The sequence below is a fragment of the Hyperolius riggenbachi genome, chromosome 3, assembly GCF_040937935.1.
Source record: "Hyperolius riggenbachi isolate aHypRig1 chromosome 3, aHypRig1.pri, whole genome shotgun sequence".
Lineage (NCBI taxonomy): Eukaryota > Metazoa > Chordata > Amphibia > Anura > Hyperoliidae > Hyperolius > Hyperolius riggenbachi.
In genome coordinates this window covers 171,074,484-171,094,795 of record NC_090648.1, presented here as the reverse complement: position 1 = coordinate 171,094,795, position 20,312 = coordinate 171,074,484, and the positions used below count along the sequence as shown (strand labels likewise).

The 20,312-nt window shown below is 41.8% G+C and overlaps 1 protein-coding gene across 1 annotated transcript in view; it reads left to right on the top strand.

The window, feature by feature from the left end:
• Positions 1-1,407: 1,407 nt before the first annotated feature.
• LOC137561226 (protein shisa-like-1) overlaps positions 1,408-20,312 on the top strand; it is a 36,373-nt gene continuing 17,468 nt past the window's right edge. Inside the window, exons 1-2 of the mRNA XM_068272488.1 lie at positions 1,408-1,585; positions 10,762-11,413. The gene's annotated coding sequence lies outside the window, so the exon portion shown is untranslated. The remainder of the gene's footprint in view (positions 1,586-10,761; positions 11,414-20,312) is intronic.

The following is a 20,312-nucleotide window of genomic DNA, read 5'->3' as shown; positions in this document are numbered from 1 at the left end:
ACTAATAAAGTAATGGTGTTTCCTACCCTGGTATTATGACTGGTAAAATTGCCACCCACTGCCTGCGCACAGCAAAATTACCTTCCTTTTGTGTATCAGGCCAAGATGTTATAAACATGGTTCTGCATAGTACTAAGCCTTCTTAGAACTTTACATGTATTCCTGCATTACAAGGATCAGGGAGAGTGTAGGAGGCGCCCAAGGTATAATAATCTAATATTAGGAAGGTAAGTATGGTCTTACCTTAAAGATGTCACATTCAAGAATGCAACGTTTTCGGTAAAAGGAAAAGTTTTTATTATGCACATCTGACAACGAGTTTTCAGATGCCCGGAAAAAATAAGCCCTGAGCACCTGTGACTGACTTTTTCTCGTTTCTACAAGTTCTATTACAAGAATCAAAACGCCAGCCTTTTCTGTATGTAAATGAGGCAGTCGAACTGCTGTCTAATTCAGCCACGGCTCTCTCTAAACAAAAGCGAAACACTTTTACCTTGTTGAGGAAATAGTCCTGATGATTCCAACGAGCTGAGTTTTTTGTTGAGAGGTAAATGAATCAGATTTTACATCACACTTTTTTATACAGTGTTGTACAAACATCAGAGATCAAATTTTTCCTACGTTCTCATATGCAGCCTCTAGAAAAAAAACCTAAAACAAATAAAAACAAATCCATGACTATTTTAGGCTTACCATGCCAGTACATATGTTCCATCCTTGCTATTTGCTGTGTTTATTAGGACCAGAACAGCTGCTCCCAAGTCCCAGTGGGTAAAACTGTTGATTTGTATCTCATATTGTTTTGTTTTTTTACTTTTATTTTTTTGTCAAACCCTTTAAACTTTTAACAGCCTTTTTTTCTTTACTCTGACTACCTAGTGCAAATCTCCCAAAACCTGCAGCATCAGGACCAGTCAGACCTTTGGAGTGCCTGGCGTTGCTATGGAGAGCAAGTATTCTTGTACTGATAGAAGGCAGTACTGCACTTACAGTACCTCCATTTCTCCCAAAGGAATTCTCATGGGCTGGCAGCCTGCGAGTGGAAACAAACCATCAATTACATCACCAAGCCAGATCCTTTTTAAAATACAGTTATTGAATTAAAAGACAGGCACATACAAACACACATAAAACTTCTTTCTAGTAACTGCTTTTTCCTTCCACAGAAAGTACATATATTCAAAGAAACTGGATTAGCTTAAAAATTAAATAGAGGGCCCCGGGCTGAACGAAGGTCCCCACAGTGACTCAGTTTGTGCAAAACACTTTACTGTTAAGCTTAATACCCTAGAGAAAGAGGAAAAGCAGCTGTACTCAGCTCATATGCAGATGATGGGAAAGGGTTTCCTCTAAAAGGCTTTTTTAATAAAATGTTTGAGTAGTTCTAACTGTGCCGTGTAATCAAGGTCAGTGTTCTGTCTCTTTCATCAAGCACATTTGTGTATAGAACTGACAGTACAGGTGTCACAGCTCCACTGAGGCTCACGTTTTGCAAAAGGCATCACAGACAAGAGGCAAAGGGGCATCTAGGAAGATGACAAATGCCAATCCCTGCTGTAACAAGACAATGGATTATATTTGTAAGGTATGTCTAGAAAATCGGCTGTTGGTATGAAACTGTTTCTTAAACACTGATCAGTAATTGTCTATATGGTACAATAATCCCATTCTTTCTAAACCTTCTTACTGATCTTTATAAATGCTTTATCTCATATTTGTTTCTTTATATGACTGTACCCTGATGTTTTCTTTTTTTTTTTCTTGATAAACTTTGGTATAGCCAGTGACTGGTCACACCAGAATATGGATTTGTCAGTTTCTTGGAAACTTTCCTGTGTATGGTATACAGAGTTATTAGGAACATGCCTTGTTTTACTGTTACTGTTACTATTTTGAATCATTCAATAGGTGAGCCTAGATGTAGAGGTTTCACTTGGGAATGTATAATTAAGGATGCCTTTTTGGGGAACTCTGCAGTACTTGGTGAGAATGTTAGAACCAGCTCTGGATAAGTGAGTTATCTGAAACTGAGGAGAATTCAGTAAAGTCTGTGTTCTGGTATGATAATAAAAACTATAACAAAATGCATAAAACAGAGCAATTAATATGAGCGATTTCTATAAGACTGCATGCAGGTGTATATCATAATAGTAGTAGTGAAACTGACTAACTTATGGAGGCTGCCATATTTATTTCTATTTAAACAATACCAGATGCCTGGCATCCTGCTGATCTTTCATGCTTCAGTAGTGTCTGAATCACACACCTAAAACAAGCATGCAGCAAATGCAGTGAAACTTAAGTCAAAAATTTGATCTGCATTTTTGTTCAGGGTCAAAGTATTGAGCCTGGTACACGCCTTCAATTTTGATAGGCCAATCACTAACCAATTCTACCACCTCCATGTAGTATGAGAGTGTACCTACACAATCTATTTGTAGTATTCAAAATCGGTTAACTCTCATATTACATGGAAGTGGTAAAACTGGCCAATCAAAATTGATGTGTGTCCCAGGCTTTCCAGGCAAAGGATAAGAACAGCCAGACAATTTGCATTGTTTTTAAAAGAATTGTCAGGCAAAAAAATGAGTTTCACTTACCTGGGGCTTCTACCAGCCCCATGCAGCCATCCTGTGCCCTCGTAGTCACTCACTGCTGCTCCAGTCCCCCGCCGCCAGTTAGTTTCATTTTTGTCGACCTCGGGGTCGGCAGGCCGCATTGCTTACATTTTTTTTTAGCATTCCCGCTGGTGCAGGAACATTAACGCATACATTTTTTAGCATTAGCGGTGTAACAATAACAAATTTTAGTGTTAGCGTTGCAACGCGAAAATTTGTTAACGTTGCATCACTAACGCTAAAAAATGTATGTGTTAATGTTCCTGCACCAGCAAGAATGCAAAAAAATGTAAGCAATGCGGCCTGCCGACCCCGAGGTCGGCAAAAATGAAACTAGCTGGCGGCGGGGGACCAGAGCAGCAGTGACTACAAGGCACAGGATGGCTGCATGGGGCTGGTAGAAGCCCCAGGTAAGTGAAACTCATTTTTTTTTTTTTTGCCTGATAATTCCTTTAAGGAAATAAATATGGCAGCCTCCATATCTCTCTCATGTCAGTTGTCCTTTAAACAGGATTTTTAGCAGCAGATGTAATAGGAAAACATATTTCAGCACTGGAATTTGTTTTTACGGCCTAGTTTCCATGTTTTTGGGTTTTTTTTCAGTATTTTTTAATTATTGCCTAGGACAGCACATGCACAGTTTTTAAATGTTTGCATGTATTTATCCAGACATTTGCAAGCATTTAGCATGCAGCACGTAGCATTTGGACACAAGGAATTTCAATGCTGTGTGAACACAATGCGTTTTGGGCACATTTGGAATCATTAGGATGCAATTCCCTTCTCCGCATAGAATGGGCCTTGCAGTTATTTTGCTTCACTCAAACTAATGCCACGTACTGTAGCTCTTGTCTTATGTATTCTAGTCCACTAAAAGTGGACCTGAACTCTTGCACAGGACAGAAGGAAAACATGGAGAAATGCACCTTGTATATATTTAGATAGCTTAGCCTTTCTAATTCCCCTTTATCTGTGACAAGTATAACTTGATCTATCGGCTGTGTCAGCTGGCTGCCTCGGCAGAGCAGCTAATTTGTAAATACAGGAGGTTAACCCTATGTCTGCTCCCATTAAAGCTGAAAGTAGACAGGCTGCAGATTTATTGCAGGGTTTGTATTGGCTGTAACAAATGTTTTTTTTTGTTTGAAGTTCATTATGCTGTTGCGTATCTTTTTAGAGCAGAGAGGAAGTTCTGAGTTCAGGTCCGCTTAAAATAAAGGATTGACATCAGAGTGGTTTCTGAGGTGTATAAACAGGTAAATCAACACAGAACCTGATTTCTCAGACAAATCACAAATATTTTCCCTCTTTTAGGGGATAAAACTTAGCGTTTATTAATTACATCTAAAATAGTTATAGTTACTGTCAAAAGTTAGTTACTACAGAAAAAGCTGATAAGTAGTTTCTGGTATATATAGAGTAAATCTCAACTACTTCAACTTACTAGTCACATTAATAACTAAATACACAAACCCCCCACCATAACTAAACTACCCAACATGTTTCACTTCCTAGATGGAAGCTTTTTCAAGGGAAAAAGTGCAGTGCATAAGCGCGTATAGTGCCAAGGTGCATTGTAAAGTCATTAAAAACCAAAGCATTATATAAGTAACATAGCGTATAGGCCTCTAACAGTAGCCTTGTTGGGTGTTGGGTATGTTGGGTAGTTTAGTTATGGTGGGGGGTTTGTGTATTTAGTTATTAATGTGACTAGTAAGTTGAAGTAGTTGAGATTTAATCTATATATACCAGAAACTACTTATCAGCTTTTTCTGTAGTAACTAACTTTTGACAGTAACTATAACCATTTTAGATGTAATTAATAAACGCTGAGGGCCCTTTTCCACCAGCGCGTTTGCGCTGGCTGAATCGCAAAGTCGCAAACCGCTAGCGATTTTACAATCGCTACAGTTTGCTTTTTAACATAGGAATCGCGGTAGGTCATTTCCACTATCGCGATTCGTTTTTTACCCGAACGCGCGGCAGAGCGATATTTGCCGCGATTTTGCTATGCAGTGCATAGCATAGCAAAATCGCGGCCGCAAAACGTCGGGGAATCGCCGCTTTTGCGATTCAGCAATCGCTAGCGTTCAGCGTGAGCGTGAGCGCTAGCGACTGCAGGTGGAAAAGGGCCCTAAGTTTTATCCCCTAAAAGAGGGAAAATATTTGTGATTTGTGTATAAACAGGCCTCTGACAACTCCATAAACTATTCAGTGGATCATAAGCAAATCAGTTTACAACTAATTATTTTGGCCATCTCTGTATTATTTAGCTCTGATCTAATTTTGTATACATACATAGCCAGATATTTGTCTGTCAGCCACAATGATTGAGCATTGCTGTCCCTTGTATGTATCACTATATGAGCAGCAGGGCTGAAATGTGTACTTTCATAGCAGAAGATATGCTGCTGCTTATTCATGGTTCAAAACAGCATAACTCAATATCATCATCATCACCATCATCATCGACAGGACAGTTTGCAAATTAACAACTGAGGATTCCCAGCTATCTGCGACGTCACTGCCAGCTGCCAGTCTGAACAACCAAACCTGTGCTCATTATTACAGGGGATTGCCTTATTTTCCACTCCCTCTCCAGGGAACACTCCACAATCCAACGGCTTGAATGATCTTTCCTAGATACCCCCCTTTGGGAACAAAAGGAAATGATGTGCCAGTATTATTGATGTCTGCAAATTTCAGCAATAATGGTGGCAGTTTATAAAATCTCATGAACCATCCTTGCAACGTAGATCTCTTAAGTGTTTTATAAGCGATATTTATTAAGAGACGGTTCACTCTTGTATCAGTGGGAAAGGCAAACAAATTCTTGCATGCCGTTTTCTGCACAATATGCACATTTCTCTGCATTTAAATGCAGGCTTTCTGTAAAGTAGCTAGTGATTGTCAATGAGGAATCACATGGAAAAAAGTAGTCCATACTGTCATTTTGTAAAATACAGAAAAATTGCAATGCTTCCCAAAATAGTGGTAGGCCCATAGTAATACATCATTTGTGCTTTGCAGTGCAATATCACATTGCGTGAAATTGCCTGCGATTTCCCCAAAGTGGGACCCCGGCCTAGGGGATTTAATCAGAAAGGAGTGATGATATACAGCTGTAAATTTCATAATGTGTTTTCTGCTGAATCAGCCAAAATCTAACGGTGGGCGGCTGCTTTGTGTTTTGTTGATCAGGTTCACAGGTTCAGTACAACATTTGCATTCTTTTTAAATATGTTTACTTTTTTTTTATTGAGTAAAATATTAAAAATTACAAATTAAAATGTGATGTTTCTTTAGAGCTCCATCCGCTGAACTGACTGCTGGGTTTTTTTTTTTTTTTTTTTTAATTCAAGGATGACCTGGTACTGTTTTATTGTACTAGGGAAAAGAAGATACCCTAAATATTATTTACCAAGCCTGCATACTTGGCTTCATAAGGGTCCTTTCACACTGCACAGGTTACGCTGTGATACCATCACAGTGTTGCAGAAAAGTAGACGATACACTAAAGTGTACAGTGCAATGAAAGTATGCTGTTACACCACTGCACCTTGTATGGTAAACGCACTGCATGCTGTGCCTTAAGCCCAGGGTCGGACTGGGACACTAGGGGCCCACTCCACCCCCCCCCCCCCCCCCCCAAATTGGGCTCACATATGCATGTACTCTAGAAATTTTGCGCAGATGTCAGTGCTATATAATTAATTTGGTACAACATTAGACTATGGTAGGGAATAGATTGTAAACTCTCAGTCGATAACAGGGAGATGGCTACATGCGCCGTTCGCAGTGAAAAATGGCAGTGGCCATGCACTGGAACATGGACGTGACCATGATGGGTCATGGGCAGGCCCAAAAATACACAAAATAAGTAGCAATGTTATTCACAAAGAGTGGGTCTGACAAAATAAACTTTAGATAAAATAATCAAGTAGTAACATGCCTCATGATAATTCATCAAGTAGTTAAATACCGCTAGATAAAAATATTAAGTAGTCACACGCCTCCAGATAAAATAATTAAGTAGCCAGGTGCCTTACAGTAAACAAATAAATAGCCAGGTGTGTCAAAATGAAATAATTTAGTAACCAAATGTGCCCTGTATACATAAATTAAGTAGCCATGTTCCCCAGAAAATAGAATTAAGTGGCCACACACCCATATATATCAGTATTGGGTAGCCAGGGCTGGCTTGGGAGGGCTGGGTGCTTTGCCGGGTGCTAGTCCCAGTATAGGTAGTTAGCTTTAGGTGTCTCTAGTAGTTAGCTATAGGTGTCTCCAGTGTAGGTAGTTAGGTATAGGTGTCCCCAGTATAGGTAGTTATACTGTAGGTGTCCCCAGTATAGGTAGTTGGATATTGGTGTCCCAGTATAGGTAGTTAGCTTTAGGTGTCCCCATAGTTAGCTATAGGTGTCCCCAATAGCCTGGAAGGGGAGCTTGCTGGCACACAGCGGTGGAGAGGGGGCCCAACTCCCCCCTCCCTCACCTGGGAGCCCCCCTCCTTCTGCGCTCCCCTCCAGTTTTTAGTGCAGTGGTGGGCTGGTTGCAGCGGGTGGGGAACGACTCCCCTCATCCTGGATCCAGACGCCGGTGTTCTGCCACAGTGTCTCTGTGTGTTACGTGTCTTTCATCTCCAATGCCGCTTACTGTACTTCCGCTAATCAGGAAGTACAGTGAGAGGCATTGGAGACGGAAGACAAATGACGCGCAGTGACGCAGATCCCCGGTGCCTGGAACACAGGAGAAGTAAGTAGTTCCCTGCCCGGCCGCTGCCATTGTGCAAAATTCTGGAGGGGGGAGTGCAGAAAGGGGGGCCCCAGTTGATGGAGGGAGGAGTTGGGTCCCCTCCTGGCCAATTTGTGCCCAAGCCCCCCTTTCCTGCGCTGCTACCCCCTCCTCTCCTGCTGCTCGGTGCAGGGCCTGGGAGGGCCCATTTAAAGTTAAAGGGGCTAGGCCTTCCGGGAAAATTCCAGTGTTCCTGGTGGCCCAGTCCGAGCCTGCTTAAAGGATACCCGAAGTGACATGGGACATGATGAGATAGACAAGTGTATTATGTACAGTGCCAAGCACACAAATAAGACAAGACAAGACAAATAACATTTATATTGCGCTTTTCTCCTTGCGGACTCAAAGCGCCAGAGCAGAGCAGCAGCCACTAGGGCGCACTCTATTGGCAGTAGCAGTGTAAGGGAGACTTGCCAAAGGTCTCCTACTGAATTAGTGCTGGCTTACTGAACAGGCAGAGCCGAGATTCGAACCCTGGTCTCCTGTGTCAGAGGCAGAGCCCTTAACCATTACACCATCAGCCAGCTGTGCTGTGTTCCTTTTTTTTCTTTCTCTGCCTGAAAGAGTTACATGGCTGGAAAGTGTAATGGTTAAGGGCTCAGCCTCTGACACAGGAGACCAGGGTTTGAACCTCTGCTCTGCCTGTTCAGTAAGCCAGCACCTATTCAGTAGGAGACCTTAGGCAAGTCTCCCTAACACTGCTACTGCCTATAGAGCGCGTCCTAGTGGCTGCAGCTCTGGCGCTTTGAGTCTACCAGGAGAAAAGCGCGATATAAATGTTCTGTTTTTGTGTTTAAATTATCAGGTGTGTAAGTGGTTTACTCAGTCCTGACAGGAAGTGACTACAGTGTGACCATCACTGATGAGAAATTCCCCTTTTTATCTCTTTCCTGCTCTCAGAAGCCATTTTCTACTAGGAAAGTGTTTTATAGTAGGAATCTCTTATCAGTGAGGGTCACACTATAGTCACTTCCTGTCTGAGCCAGGACTGAGTCAGCCACTTACATACCTGATATTTAACTCTTTCAGGCAGAGAAAGAAAAAAAAAAAGGAACACAGCAATTTTTTGTGCTAGGCATTGTACATACCCATGTCTATCTCCTCATGTCCCATGTCACTTCGGGTGTCCTTTAAGCCCTATACACACGCTCAACAGCGGTCTTTTATGCAGCACAATTATCAAACAAGTTTTGTTGTGAAACAAGTTGAAACAACCAAAAAAAAGTTGTTTGCTATTGTTCAAACAACTGATAAGACATCAATCCAGATTAACGTCTTATCCGTCGTTAGACCAATAGCAAACAACTTTTCTTTTTTTGGTTGTTTCAACTTGTTTCACAACAAAAGTTGTTTGATAATTGTGCTGCATAAAAGACCGCTGTTCAGCGTGTGTATGGGGCTTTACTCTAACTAAACCCTGACTAAACCCTGCTACACCCTATTTCACGGGAAACCAAACTTTTTAGGCCAAGGTCCATACCGACTTTCTTGAGATTGCTAGAGGGCCGAACTAATGAAATTAAACACAATTTTCACTTATTTTTTTTAAACATTTCCATAGGAAATAATTAGCATATACTGTGTGCAGTTAGCATGCCGCCTTCAGTATGCAGGTACAGTGCGGCTGCTAATGAGTGGATGCTACTGCTGTGACATAGTGACTGCTGTTAACCAGTAGCTGCTGCTACTGCTGCTGAGTGGCTGCTGCTGGCATCGTGGTGGCTGCCAGATGTTCTGTATTTCTATTATAAATCTGGCCTGTATGTGTTAGTAACCTCTACCCCATATGGCTGCACATTGGGCTTAGGAAAGAGATATAACAGGTAGCATGGAGGGGGGACACAAAGATGGAGGGGGGCATTATACAAATGCTTTGCTGTATGAAGAGGGACAGATGCTGCAGCTACTCTGCATGAAAGGGCAGCATGGAGGGGGATGCATGGATGGATGCATGATGGTGCTGCTGATAGAGTAATGGTGGCTGCTACTTCTGGCAGAGTTTTGGAAACTGCCTTCTCCCTCCCTCCCCCACCTTCACTTACTATGTTTATGTGGCTGTTCTGCCTTTCTCTCTTCTTCCTTGATCAGGAAAGTCCCATACAAATTGCTATAGAACTTAAAAAAAAATGGCCCCTGGAGAAAAGTATGTCCAAAATACAGATGCCTGCGGCCATTTTTTTGTAGTCCTATAGTAATTACTATAGGACTAAAGGAAAGCAGAGGGGGAGGCTGAATGGCGACCCCCTGCCCCTGCATGCAAGTGGTGGATAGTGTAATAGTGGCTGGATAGTGCAATGGTTAAGGGCTCTGCCTCTGACACAGGAGACCTGAGTTCGAATCTCCGCTCTGCCAGCACCTATTCAATAGGAGACCTTGGGCAAGTCTCCCCAACACTGCTACTGCCTATAGAGCGCGTCCTTGTGGCTGCAGCTCTGGCGCTTTGAGTCCGCCAGGAGAAAAGAGCGATATAAATGTTCTGTGTTTGTTTGTTTGCATGCGGCACTGCAGCAACTGCCTATGGGCCACATGCAATTAACCAGTGCAGAGAGCTTCGTGGATGACCGGAAAAGGCTTGGCGGGCTGCATTTGGCCTGCGGGCCGGATTTTGGACATGCCTGTGAATGTACCATAGAAATATCATTGCATCACGTGGGGTTGCGATGACAATGTCTGTTGTGAACGATTGCTGCAGATTCAGTGTGAAAGGACCCTAATATTAGAGACCTTTGGTCTGGCGCAATAAACTGCGGTAAAGTTTCTGTGAGCACCACCCCGTTACACTGCGTTTCTACAAAAGCGTGTGCATTAAGCCGGTAACATACGTGGTGCTAATGGGTTAACGGGTGTTCTTCCCCCTGTGCTAATAACGGTAAAATTGCCCTCCCAGCACCGGGCAACTTTACCGCTTCAGGCCCACTGGGACTGACTCGCTAAATGACTGTAAATGTGCCATGGTGAGACAGAGCATGGCAATTTAAACAGTATTTACACCACCAAAATAATGTATTTAGTGAATCAATTATTATTATTATTACTTTCCATGTTCATGATGCTCATTGCCACTCATAAAGGCTGTCTTCTAAAAACTGGCAAGTGTACGACCACCACTGAGAGGTCTTAAACCACATTGCTTATTCTGCATGGATGGTTATGAGTTAATTCACACCAGGACTCTTTCCAGCGCTATTGAATATGCCCATATGTTCTTCTTTCAGTGATGTCACAACCTCTTAGTGAATGTAATGAATTTTTAATGAATATTGCTTTTGCCTATACAATATCTGTCTCCACCCTCAGTAGGGGATGAGGATCTGTAATACTTTTGTTCTTTGTTTTATGTGTATTTAAGCCACACAGTAGTCAGCCACTGGAAGAGACGGTGATCATCCAAAGGTCACTGAAACAGAGAATGAGCTCTTGAGGATGTTTAACATGGAGCCTCCACCCACACACCTGTGCCACCTCCACCCAGCCTCTCGACAGATGAGACACAGCAACTGTATCTACACTAGTCAAACTACGTCTGCAGCCTCCTGTGTCCTGAAGCCAACTGTTACAGCAGGTGCTCGTCCCTTTTATTAATTTATTAATGTATCCTCCTGTAGAAGAAACCCACTGGATCCTTTATGGGAGCACAGGGGAATTGGTAAACTAATGAGAACTACACTGTGTCTTCTCAGTCATCAGTACCCAGACTTCTCCAGCTAGCAGTGTCATTCTGTGTAATCTGCTGCTTCAGTCCGTGCTTAATTAAAGCATTAAGTTCCAGACCTTACATGAATATGTTTTAATAAATTACTTCATCCGGGGGCTGCAAGTCACAGACTTTTAGGCTTTGTGTGGGAGAAGACCGGACAAAGGCCAGGAGGACGGAGAAGAGCACCTCTGTGGGCTGCACAGTGGAAGGTGAAGGAGGGCTACTGGTGTTATTCATCATAAGCTGCTGTAACAAAGGAGCTGTCCAAAGAGAATGGATCTACAGCCATCCATTACTGCTGCATGTAAGTCTCACTCCTAATACACACGTTGTCCCTTTACACTAATTACTCTAATTGCTTGCTGCCAGCTTTTTGTAGCAAATGTTACCATTTCAAAGAATTTCTAAATTGTGAATGGCTTGAACAACCCAGGATAGTTTATTGTATGTTTCATTATTGTTCTCTAAAGAGTGTATTTCAATTAATATAGCATTGATATCTCTGGCAGCATGTCACAGAAAGTATTAATTTGTCCTTCCCTCCCACAGGCTAAACATTTTTTTTTTTTTTTTTTCAAGGAAGCAATTTAAACTTTCCATTTTTTTTGTTATTAAAGTCAAATTATCTGGAGAAAACACAGGAAGAACATACAAACTCCAGGAAGACCGTGTCCATGGGGCATCAAACCCAGAATTGTTTTATGGCCCAACAGGTTAAACTTTTGAGTTCATGTGTGGTATCCATAGAATTTAACTGGGACTCAATAAGAGCATTTTTGCAATTATTCCATGCCATCTGCAGAAACCTTAGACTGTGTTATGTTTTTGGCTGGTGGGAGTGGAACTGGATAGAACAGTCTGTTTTGTCTCTTCCGCCATCATCAAGTGCCAATATTGTTTCCCATAATTCCTCATACCCCTCCCCTTGGCATGAATGGGAAATCTCTCCTAGCAAAATGTTTCTGGTCATGTAGTGACTAAAATCTATAAGGACCACAGGAGTATACACACATGATCAGCCAAGCTCTGATGTGTAGGCTGCTTTTGTACCATATAAACAGTGGAGGTCTGGATCTGATTGGTTGCTCAGAGACAATACAGATGAGATATTTTTATTTTAAAGTGTCCTGATGTCACTACTCCAAATTGTCTCAATTTGAAGTATTTTCCTAGGGGCCTTTCCTCATGGTTTTCTTTTTATTGATACCTTGTGTATTATGTCTTTTGAAGGAAGATTCTTGGTGTCTGAACTGTTTTGAATAGCAGTGTTTTATGGTGTTTTTTGCTCTGTTTATAGTAGTTTATATTACTGCTCATTTGTGTCTACATGTCTGCCAAGAATTGAATACCTCTCTATATATAGAGCTAGACCGCTGTAACTTGTGCTTTCAGGAGCTATAAAATGTCTCTCTTTGGACATTTGACATAGCAGATATGAAAAGCAGTCTATGAAGTATGTAATAGAGTTCAAAAGGTCAAATTTAGATGGAGAAACATATGGTAGACCACCAATATTCAAAGAACGCTATATCTCCAAAATGTCATGTTTGGATGATAATCTATAAGTGATGTGGTTTGCAAAGCCTATAAGAAATTTTAATGTTCTCCTCCACAGATTAGGCCCTAGTGCATCATAAGGTTTCCCACAAAAGCCATCATTATTGCCCCCAAACAGCCAGTCAGACTCAAAACTACACTAAAATATATAAAAGCAACACTGGGGATTGCAGTGGAGCGGTTCATACACATACATCCAAATCTGGACTCGACCCTTCTAGATGAAATATTTTTTATTTATCATTCAAAAAGCGATGATTCAGCAACAACAAAAAATCACCACTTTTTGAATGATAAATACAAGATATTGAAGATTTCACCTAGACGGGTCGAGTCCAGATTTGGATTGTATGTGTATGGAGAGAATTCTATGGGAGGCTTGATGAACCTCCCACTTTTATTCGTGACTCCCCGTGGGATATTGACCAGAGCCTTAGGCCTGCAGACTCTTGTGTGATTGCACTTGCAGCATCAGAAGAAAGGCTGAGCCCTGTATGTAGCTGGTGAAAGCAGGACAACTCCCCAGAACTACTATCTCAAGAAATAACTGCCAGTGCAAATATAGAGGATCATATGTGCTATGCAACCTTTGTTTTGATGAAAGGACTTTTGAATCCAATTGGCTGATTTGAGGGAATACAGTCCTTGCTTGAAGGTAATGTGATAAATGAGGCCAGTTGCATTCATTTACTCCAAGGAAATGGCAATTAAAAGGTTTTCCTCCTTCAGCAAGAAAGGGCTTTTAAGGCTGGAGCTGAGTCAAGAAACTTGACGCATGCAGCCTCATTTTTCAAGGCAGAACAAGTGATCTTCAGATCAAGCCTTTGACATTTGTAGAAGAATTCCACAAAATGCTATTAAACTAGGAATTAAATAAAAATAATATCTGTAATTCATACCTAATTCATTTATTTTTCCTTTCAAAAGTTATCAGCAGCAAAATATCTACATAGTGTACAGACTCTCTTTAGTTATTCAGAGAGATTTAAAAAAATAGCTTGACGGACAGATCCAAAGATGTCAGTCACCCCAAGGAACAATATACTCTGCCTGGGAGAATTTGATCTTTTGTTCAGCAAAATCTGTATAAACACTTTCTGGCAGGTCATTTAAATGGAGGCCAATACACTTTTGAGGGATGGAGAAAAACATTTTAAGTGATCTTTAAAGTGGATCATTATCGCCATGAGGCGATTCCTAGGGCAATTGTGCTTGCGATTCCCTGGTGTTTGGAAGCGCTTCCAATTTGCGATTCTTTTTTTTTTTTTTTCTTTTTTCTTTTTCTTTTCCTGATCATACGAGTGACTCTAAACTTTATTCCCATCCTTAAAATGTATATATTACTAATTTTAAAATGTTAATATGAAGGGAAATGAACCAGGATATAAAGGACCAGTGTGGTTTGAATTATAAAACATATTTTTCTTATGAAATCTTTATGGTATGCGTGACTAGGGGTGTGGCAGGGCCATGATCAGGAGTGTGGCAGGAGCGTGGCTTAAGTGTCCCTCTTTCTCATCTCAAGAAGTGTATGCTAAAGTTAACTCTGCTGTCTTAAAGTTAAGGTAAGATCTCGAAAGTTAAATCCTTAAAATAACTCCAGAACGCTAAAGTTAAAGACAGGCTGTTAATTAACTGCGTGTGAAAATAACTATAGAGGAGGTAACTTAACTACAGAGGAGGTAACTTAACTACAGAGGAGGTAACTTAACCACAGAGGAGGTAACTTAACTAAAGAGGAGGTAACTTAAGGAATGACGTGATAAGATCACTCTCTCTCTCTGTGTGGTGGCAAGTTATCTCTTGCCTTATTATCTCTAGCATGATCTTACTGAATTGAGGCCATTAAGTTCAGCAGATTCTTATCATTAAGAGACAGGGCTATTTCTGCAATGCTGGCCACAAAGAAATAACCTCTACGCATAGGAGAGCCAGTAGGATTTCAGGTAATCTCTGCTCATGGAGAGTGGCTGCCAACTCCCCCCAGTTCCTCTCTTACTACATAATGCGAGGGTGATGATATGTTAGGGGTAGGGGCATAGACTGTCTACTAAATACACTGTCATTTTAACAAGAAGTGAAGCTGCAGGACTCAGTCAGACACATATTTTAAATATATTTATTGCAGAAGTACAAATCTGAAGTGCCCAACTCAGTGTGCAGTGGGAATGAAAGCAAATGTACTGGCCTGTGCATTTAAACAATGGGAAGCTGAAGCAGGGAGTTAAATGGTCATATTGGATGTCTGTACCTGGCATTCCCGAAACTACACTTCACAAGAAACATGACCCTACATGACAGGATAAGAGCCTCACAGAGGATGGTAAACAGTAAAAAAATTCTAATCAGAATTCTGGGCGCTTGCCATTAAATATTTCACAAGCATTGAGCAGTGAGTTCACGTTGTGCTCTGAAGCATATCCATTGAAAAGAAATAACAGTATGGGTCACCATGCTTCAACCACTGCTGAACTGGGACTGCTAGATTTCTTGTTTTTTTCCAGTACTTCAGTCACTGTGTTGCCTTTCCTACACAACTCTCTAAATGATGTTAAGCTATTTGGTGATCTGTAGAATTTGCCAGAAAGGGAATACAGGAAAGGCCAGACATGCAGCAACAGCAATACACACTTCATTATGGGGGTTGATTTACTAAAGGATGTTAATCTTAACGTGTGAAGATAGTACGTGTTAAAATCACCGGCATTTATGCACGTTACATACCGTATGTGCTTTATACATCCACAGCCTACTTGCTTGAGAAAAATGAAACAAAAACTGTGCAGAATGCTCCAAACCACATGAGCGCGATCCCGAATGGCGTTGCCGCACGCTCGCATAGAAGATGCCGACTTGGCGAGGTCAGCATCTGCAACAAAGGGTATCCCGGGCCCCCGGAGCTGTGGCGAGGAACACATAGGCTGCCAGGGGCTGGAGGAAGCCCCAGGTAAGTAGATCTGTTTTTTTTTTCCTCTTGCTCGCACTTTCCCTTTAAACATTAAAATTAAGTTAAGGTACCCATTAAAGGTTACATAGTTATTTTGGTTGAAAAAAGACATACGTCCATCGAGTTCAACCAGAGAACAAAGTACAACACCAGCCTACTCCTTCACATATCCCTGTTGATCCAGAGGAAGGAGAAAAAAACCTTACAAGGCATGGTCCAATTAGCCCCAAAAGGGAAAAAAATTCCTTCCCGACTCCAGATGGCAATCAGATAACATCCCTGGATCAACATCATTGGGGATTACCTAGTAATTGTAGCCATGAATGTCTTTCAACGCAAGGAAAGCATCTAAGCCCCCTTTAAATGCAGGTATAGAGTTTGCCATAACGACTTCCTGTGGCAATGCATTCCACATCTTAATCACTCTTACTGTAAAGAACCCTTTCCTAAATAAATTGCTAAAAAGTTTTTCCTCCATGCGCAGATCATGTCCTCTAGTCCTCCGAGAAGGCCTAGGGACAAAAAGCTCATCTGCCAAGCTATTATATTGCCTTCTGATGTATTTATACATGTTCATTAGATCCCCTCTAAGGCGTCTTTTCTCTAGACTAAATAAACCCAGTTTATCTAACCTTTCTTGGTAAGTGAGACCTTCCGTCCCACTAATCAATTTTGTTGCTAGTCTCTGCACCTGCTCTAAAACTGCAATATCTTTTTTGTAATGTGGTGCCCAGCACTGAATTCCATATTCCAGATGTGGCCTTACTAGAGAGTTAAACAGGGGCAATATTATGCTAGCACCTCGAGTTTTTATTTCCCTTTTAATGCATCCCAAAATTTTGTTAGCTTTAGCTGCAGCGGCTTGGCATTGAGTACGATTATTTAACTTGTTGTCGATGAGTACTCCTAAGTCCTTCTCCAAGCTTGATGTCCCCAACTGTTTCCCATTTATTTTGTATGGTGCTAGACCATTGGTACGACCAAAATGCATGACTTTATATTTGTCAACATTGAATTTCATCTGCCATGTATGTGCCCATATAGCCATCCTATCCAGATCCTGTTGCAATATGACACTATCTTCCTGAGAGTTGATGATTCTGGCCAATTTTGTATCATCTGCAAAAATAGCAACATTGCTCACTACTGCATCTACTAGGTCATTAATAAATAAATTGAAGAGCACTGGACCCAGTACAGACCCCTGTGGGACCCCACTGCTAACAGTCTCCCATTTTGAGTATGATCCATTGACCACAACTGTTTGTTTTCTGTCCATTAGCCAGTTCCCTATCCATGCACAAAGACTCTTCCCCAGTCCTTGCATCCTCAACTTTTGCACCAGACTTTTGTGTGGAACAGTGTCGAAGGCCTTTGCAAAGTCCAAGTATATCACATCTACAGCATTCCCAATATCCACATTTGCGTTCACTACCTCATAAAAGCTGAGCATGTTAGTCAAACAGGACCTGTCTTTAGTAAACCCATGCTGATGCTGAGAAATAAGAGAAATAAGATTATTTTTTACTATGAAGTCATGTATAGTATCTCTTAATAACCCCTCAAATAGTTTGCATACAACTGATGTTAAGCTTACAGGTCTATAATTTTTTGCCCTTCTTAAATAATGGGAAAATAATGGGACTCTGCCAGTTTGAAGAGAGTCACAAAAGATAAGATAAAGGGGTTTATCTATAACTGAACTTAATTCCCTTAGGACCCGAGGATGCATGCCATCCGGGCCAGGTGCATTGTCTATTTTTAATTTGTTTAGTCTTGCCTTCACTTCTTCCTGCGTTAAGTATTTAAAATTACAGTTGGAAGATTGAGACTCTTCTGCTTCTGTAATTTGCAACATTGCTGTTTCCTTTGTGAAGACAGAAGCAAAGAAAGCATTTAAAAACTCTGCCTTACCTTGGTCATCTACCATTGAGTTCCCACCCTCATCCTTTAGGAGTCCTATACAGTCAACCTTTCTTTTTTTAGAGTTGATGTACTTGTAAAACTTTTTTGGGTTAGATTTGATATCCCTAGCGATTTGATTTTCAGCATCGATCTTTGCCAACCTAATTTATTTTTTACAATTTTTATTGCACTCCTTACAATTTTCTTTCCGATCAACCCTCCAATCCAATCATAGTGAGGCAGCATTGCTGTTCAAATAAGTCTTTTCATTTCTCCGAAAATGGCTGACTCCAGAGATGATCACATCCATTTCTACAGGGACAGGTTAAAGTAAAATACAGCTTAAAGGAGTACTGTAGGGAGAAAAAAAGAGTTGAACTTACATGGGGCTTCTAATGGTCCCCTGCAGACATCCTGTGCCCATGCAGCAACTCAACGATGCACCTGTCCCCGTCTCCAGTTCACTTCCAGAATTTGTGACTTTAAAGTCGAAAAAACTACTGCGCCCGCAGTCGGAAATTCCAGTAGTGAATCGGAGGTGGGGACCGGAGCATCGTTGAGTCGCTGCGTGGGCACAGGATGTCTGCAGGGGACCATCATTAGAAGCCCCAGGTAAGTTCAACTTGATTTGAGTGCGTGGCTCAGCAGGTGTCTAATTGGCGCCAATGCCAAGTAATGGTAATCGCACGCCCAGGTGGTGAGTTAGGCACCCGATGCTGGAGTAGTAACCAGTCGGCTACAGAGCCTTGCAAATGTATTCACCATCCTTGGCTTTGTACCTATTTTGTTACATTAATTGTATTATGTGTGATGTATCTACATAAAGTCTAAGTAGGTGAAGTGAAATGAGAAAAATATATATAAAAACAAAATTAAAAAAAAAATAAACTGAAAGTTGACATGTGCATATGTATTCACTCCCTTTACCATGTCGCTATCTAAAAAGTTCTGACGCAATCATTTACCTTCAAAAGTTGCATAATTAGTGTGAAATGAAGTCCACCTGTGTGCAATCTAACGTGTCACAATCAACAGTATAAACACACCTTTTCAGAAAGGCCCCAGAGGCTTCAGCACCACTAAGCAAGAGGCATCACGCCATGAATACCAAGAAGCTCTCCAAACAAGTCCGGGACAAAGTTGTTGTGAAGTACAAGTCAGGGATGGATTATAAAAAAAAAAATCCAGTTAAGATGGAAAAAACTACAACAAACATTCCAAGGGAGGGCCGCCCACCAAATCTCAGACTGGACAAGGTGGGCATTAATCAGAGAGGCAGAACAGAGACCAAATGTAACCCTGCAGAAATTGCAGAGTTCCACACCAGAGACTGGTGTATCTGCCCATAGGACCATAATAAGCCATACACTCCATAGAGCTGGGCTTTATGGAATAGCGGCCAGAAAAAAGCCATTGCTTAGCGTTTAAAAATAAGAAGGCACATTCTGAGTTGCAAAAAGGCATGTGGGCAACTTCCCTAATGTTTGAAGGAAGATGCTTTGGTCAGATCAAACTGACATTTTTGACCACCAAGGAAAATATGTTAAGCGCAAACCAAACCCATCCCATCACCATAAGAACACCATGGCTACAGTGAAACATGGTGGTGGCAGCATCATGCTGTGGGGTTGTTTTTCAGCAGCAGGGACAGAAAAACTAGTCTGAGTCAAGAGAAAGATGGGTGTTGCTAAATGCAAGGATATTCTTAAACAAAACCCGTGTCAGTCTGCCAGTGATTTGAAACAGAAGTTTTCATTCCAGCAGAACAATGACCCGAAGCATACTGCTAAAGTATCACTCAAGAAGTTTAAAGGGAAACATTTAAATGTGTTGGAATGGCCTAGTCAAAGTCTAGGCCTCAACTGACTTTAGGGGGAGTTGATAGTTATGCACGCTGAAGTTTTCAGTTGTTTTGTCCTGTTTGTTGTTTTCTTCACAGTAAACCAAATAATACATCTTTAGGACTAGTTCACAGTGCTCAGATACGTTGCAGAATAATTCTGCAGATAAACTCACTACTAGGCAAGTTCTGTCAGTGAAGTGGTGCAAACTCCCAAACAATCTATTCTAGGTCAAGGTTGTGAGGCAACAAAACTTGATAAATGACGGGGGGCACTGTATGTAGGATTGTAGTAGAGTAGCCGGTGTGGTGTCTAGGTGATATACTTTGTCGAGGTATTATACCTGGACTACTTTGGAAGAGTAATTTTATATGTCAGTATGTCAAACTAATATACTTCATAGAATTGTACTACCATGTAGGATTGATTTAGTTAGGAGCGCAGTGAAGGGGGTGGTGTGCACAGCGCAGGGAAGGAGGGGGGGGGGGAAGCACAGCGCTTCCCTCACCTTGGGGCCCCCCTTCCTGGCTCGCCCCTCCGGTATTTTAAGTGTCGGTGCAGCGGCTGACAGCGGGAGAGGACTCACCGCTGTTCTTCCAGCCGGCGGAGGGAGCTATGCTCTGTGCACCGCTAGTCAGACTAGCGGCACACAGATCAGCGCTCCCTCCGGCGGCTGTAACAGCGGCAAGTCCCCGCCCGCTGTCAGCCGCTGCTCTCTCCTCTACTCCCGGCCCTCTTGGTTCACCACGCAGCTTGTCTCCTCTGGCTCTGCTACACTTTGATCCCCCGAAGGCACAGATCGATAAGCCGCGGATGGATATTGAGTAATTTGGTCAGAGTTGTTTTGCGCATGTGCAAAAAGGCTGTGCGCGTGCGCAGTTATGATGGTAGAACAACTTGATGGGAATTGTAAATCGACAGGACACCGGTCAGCTACAAATAGCAGGCATTGG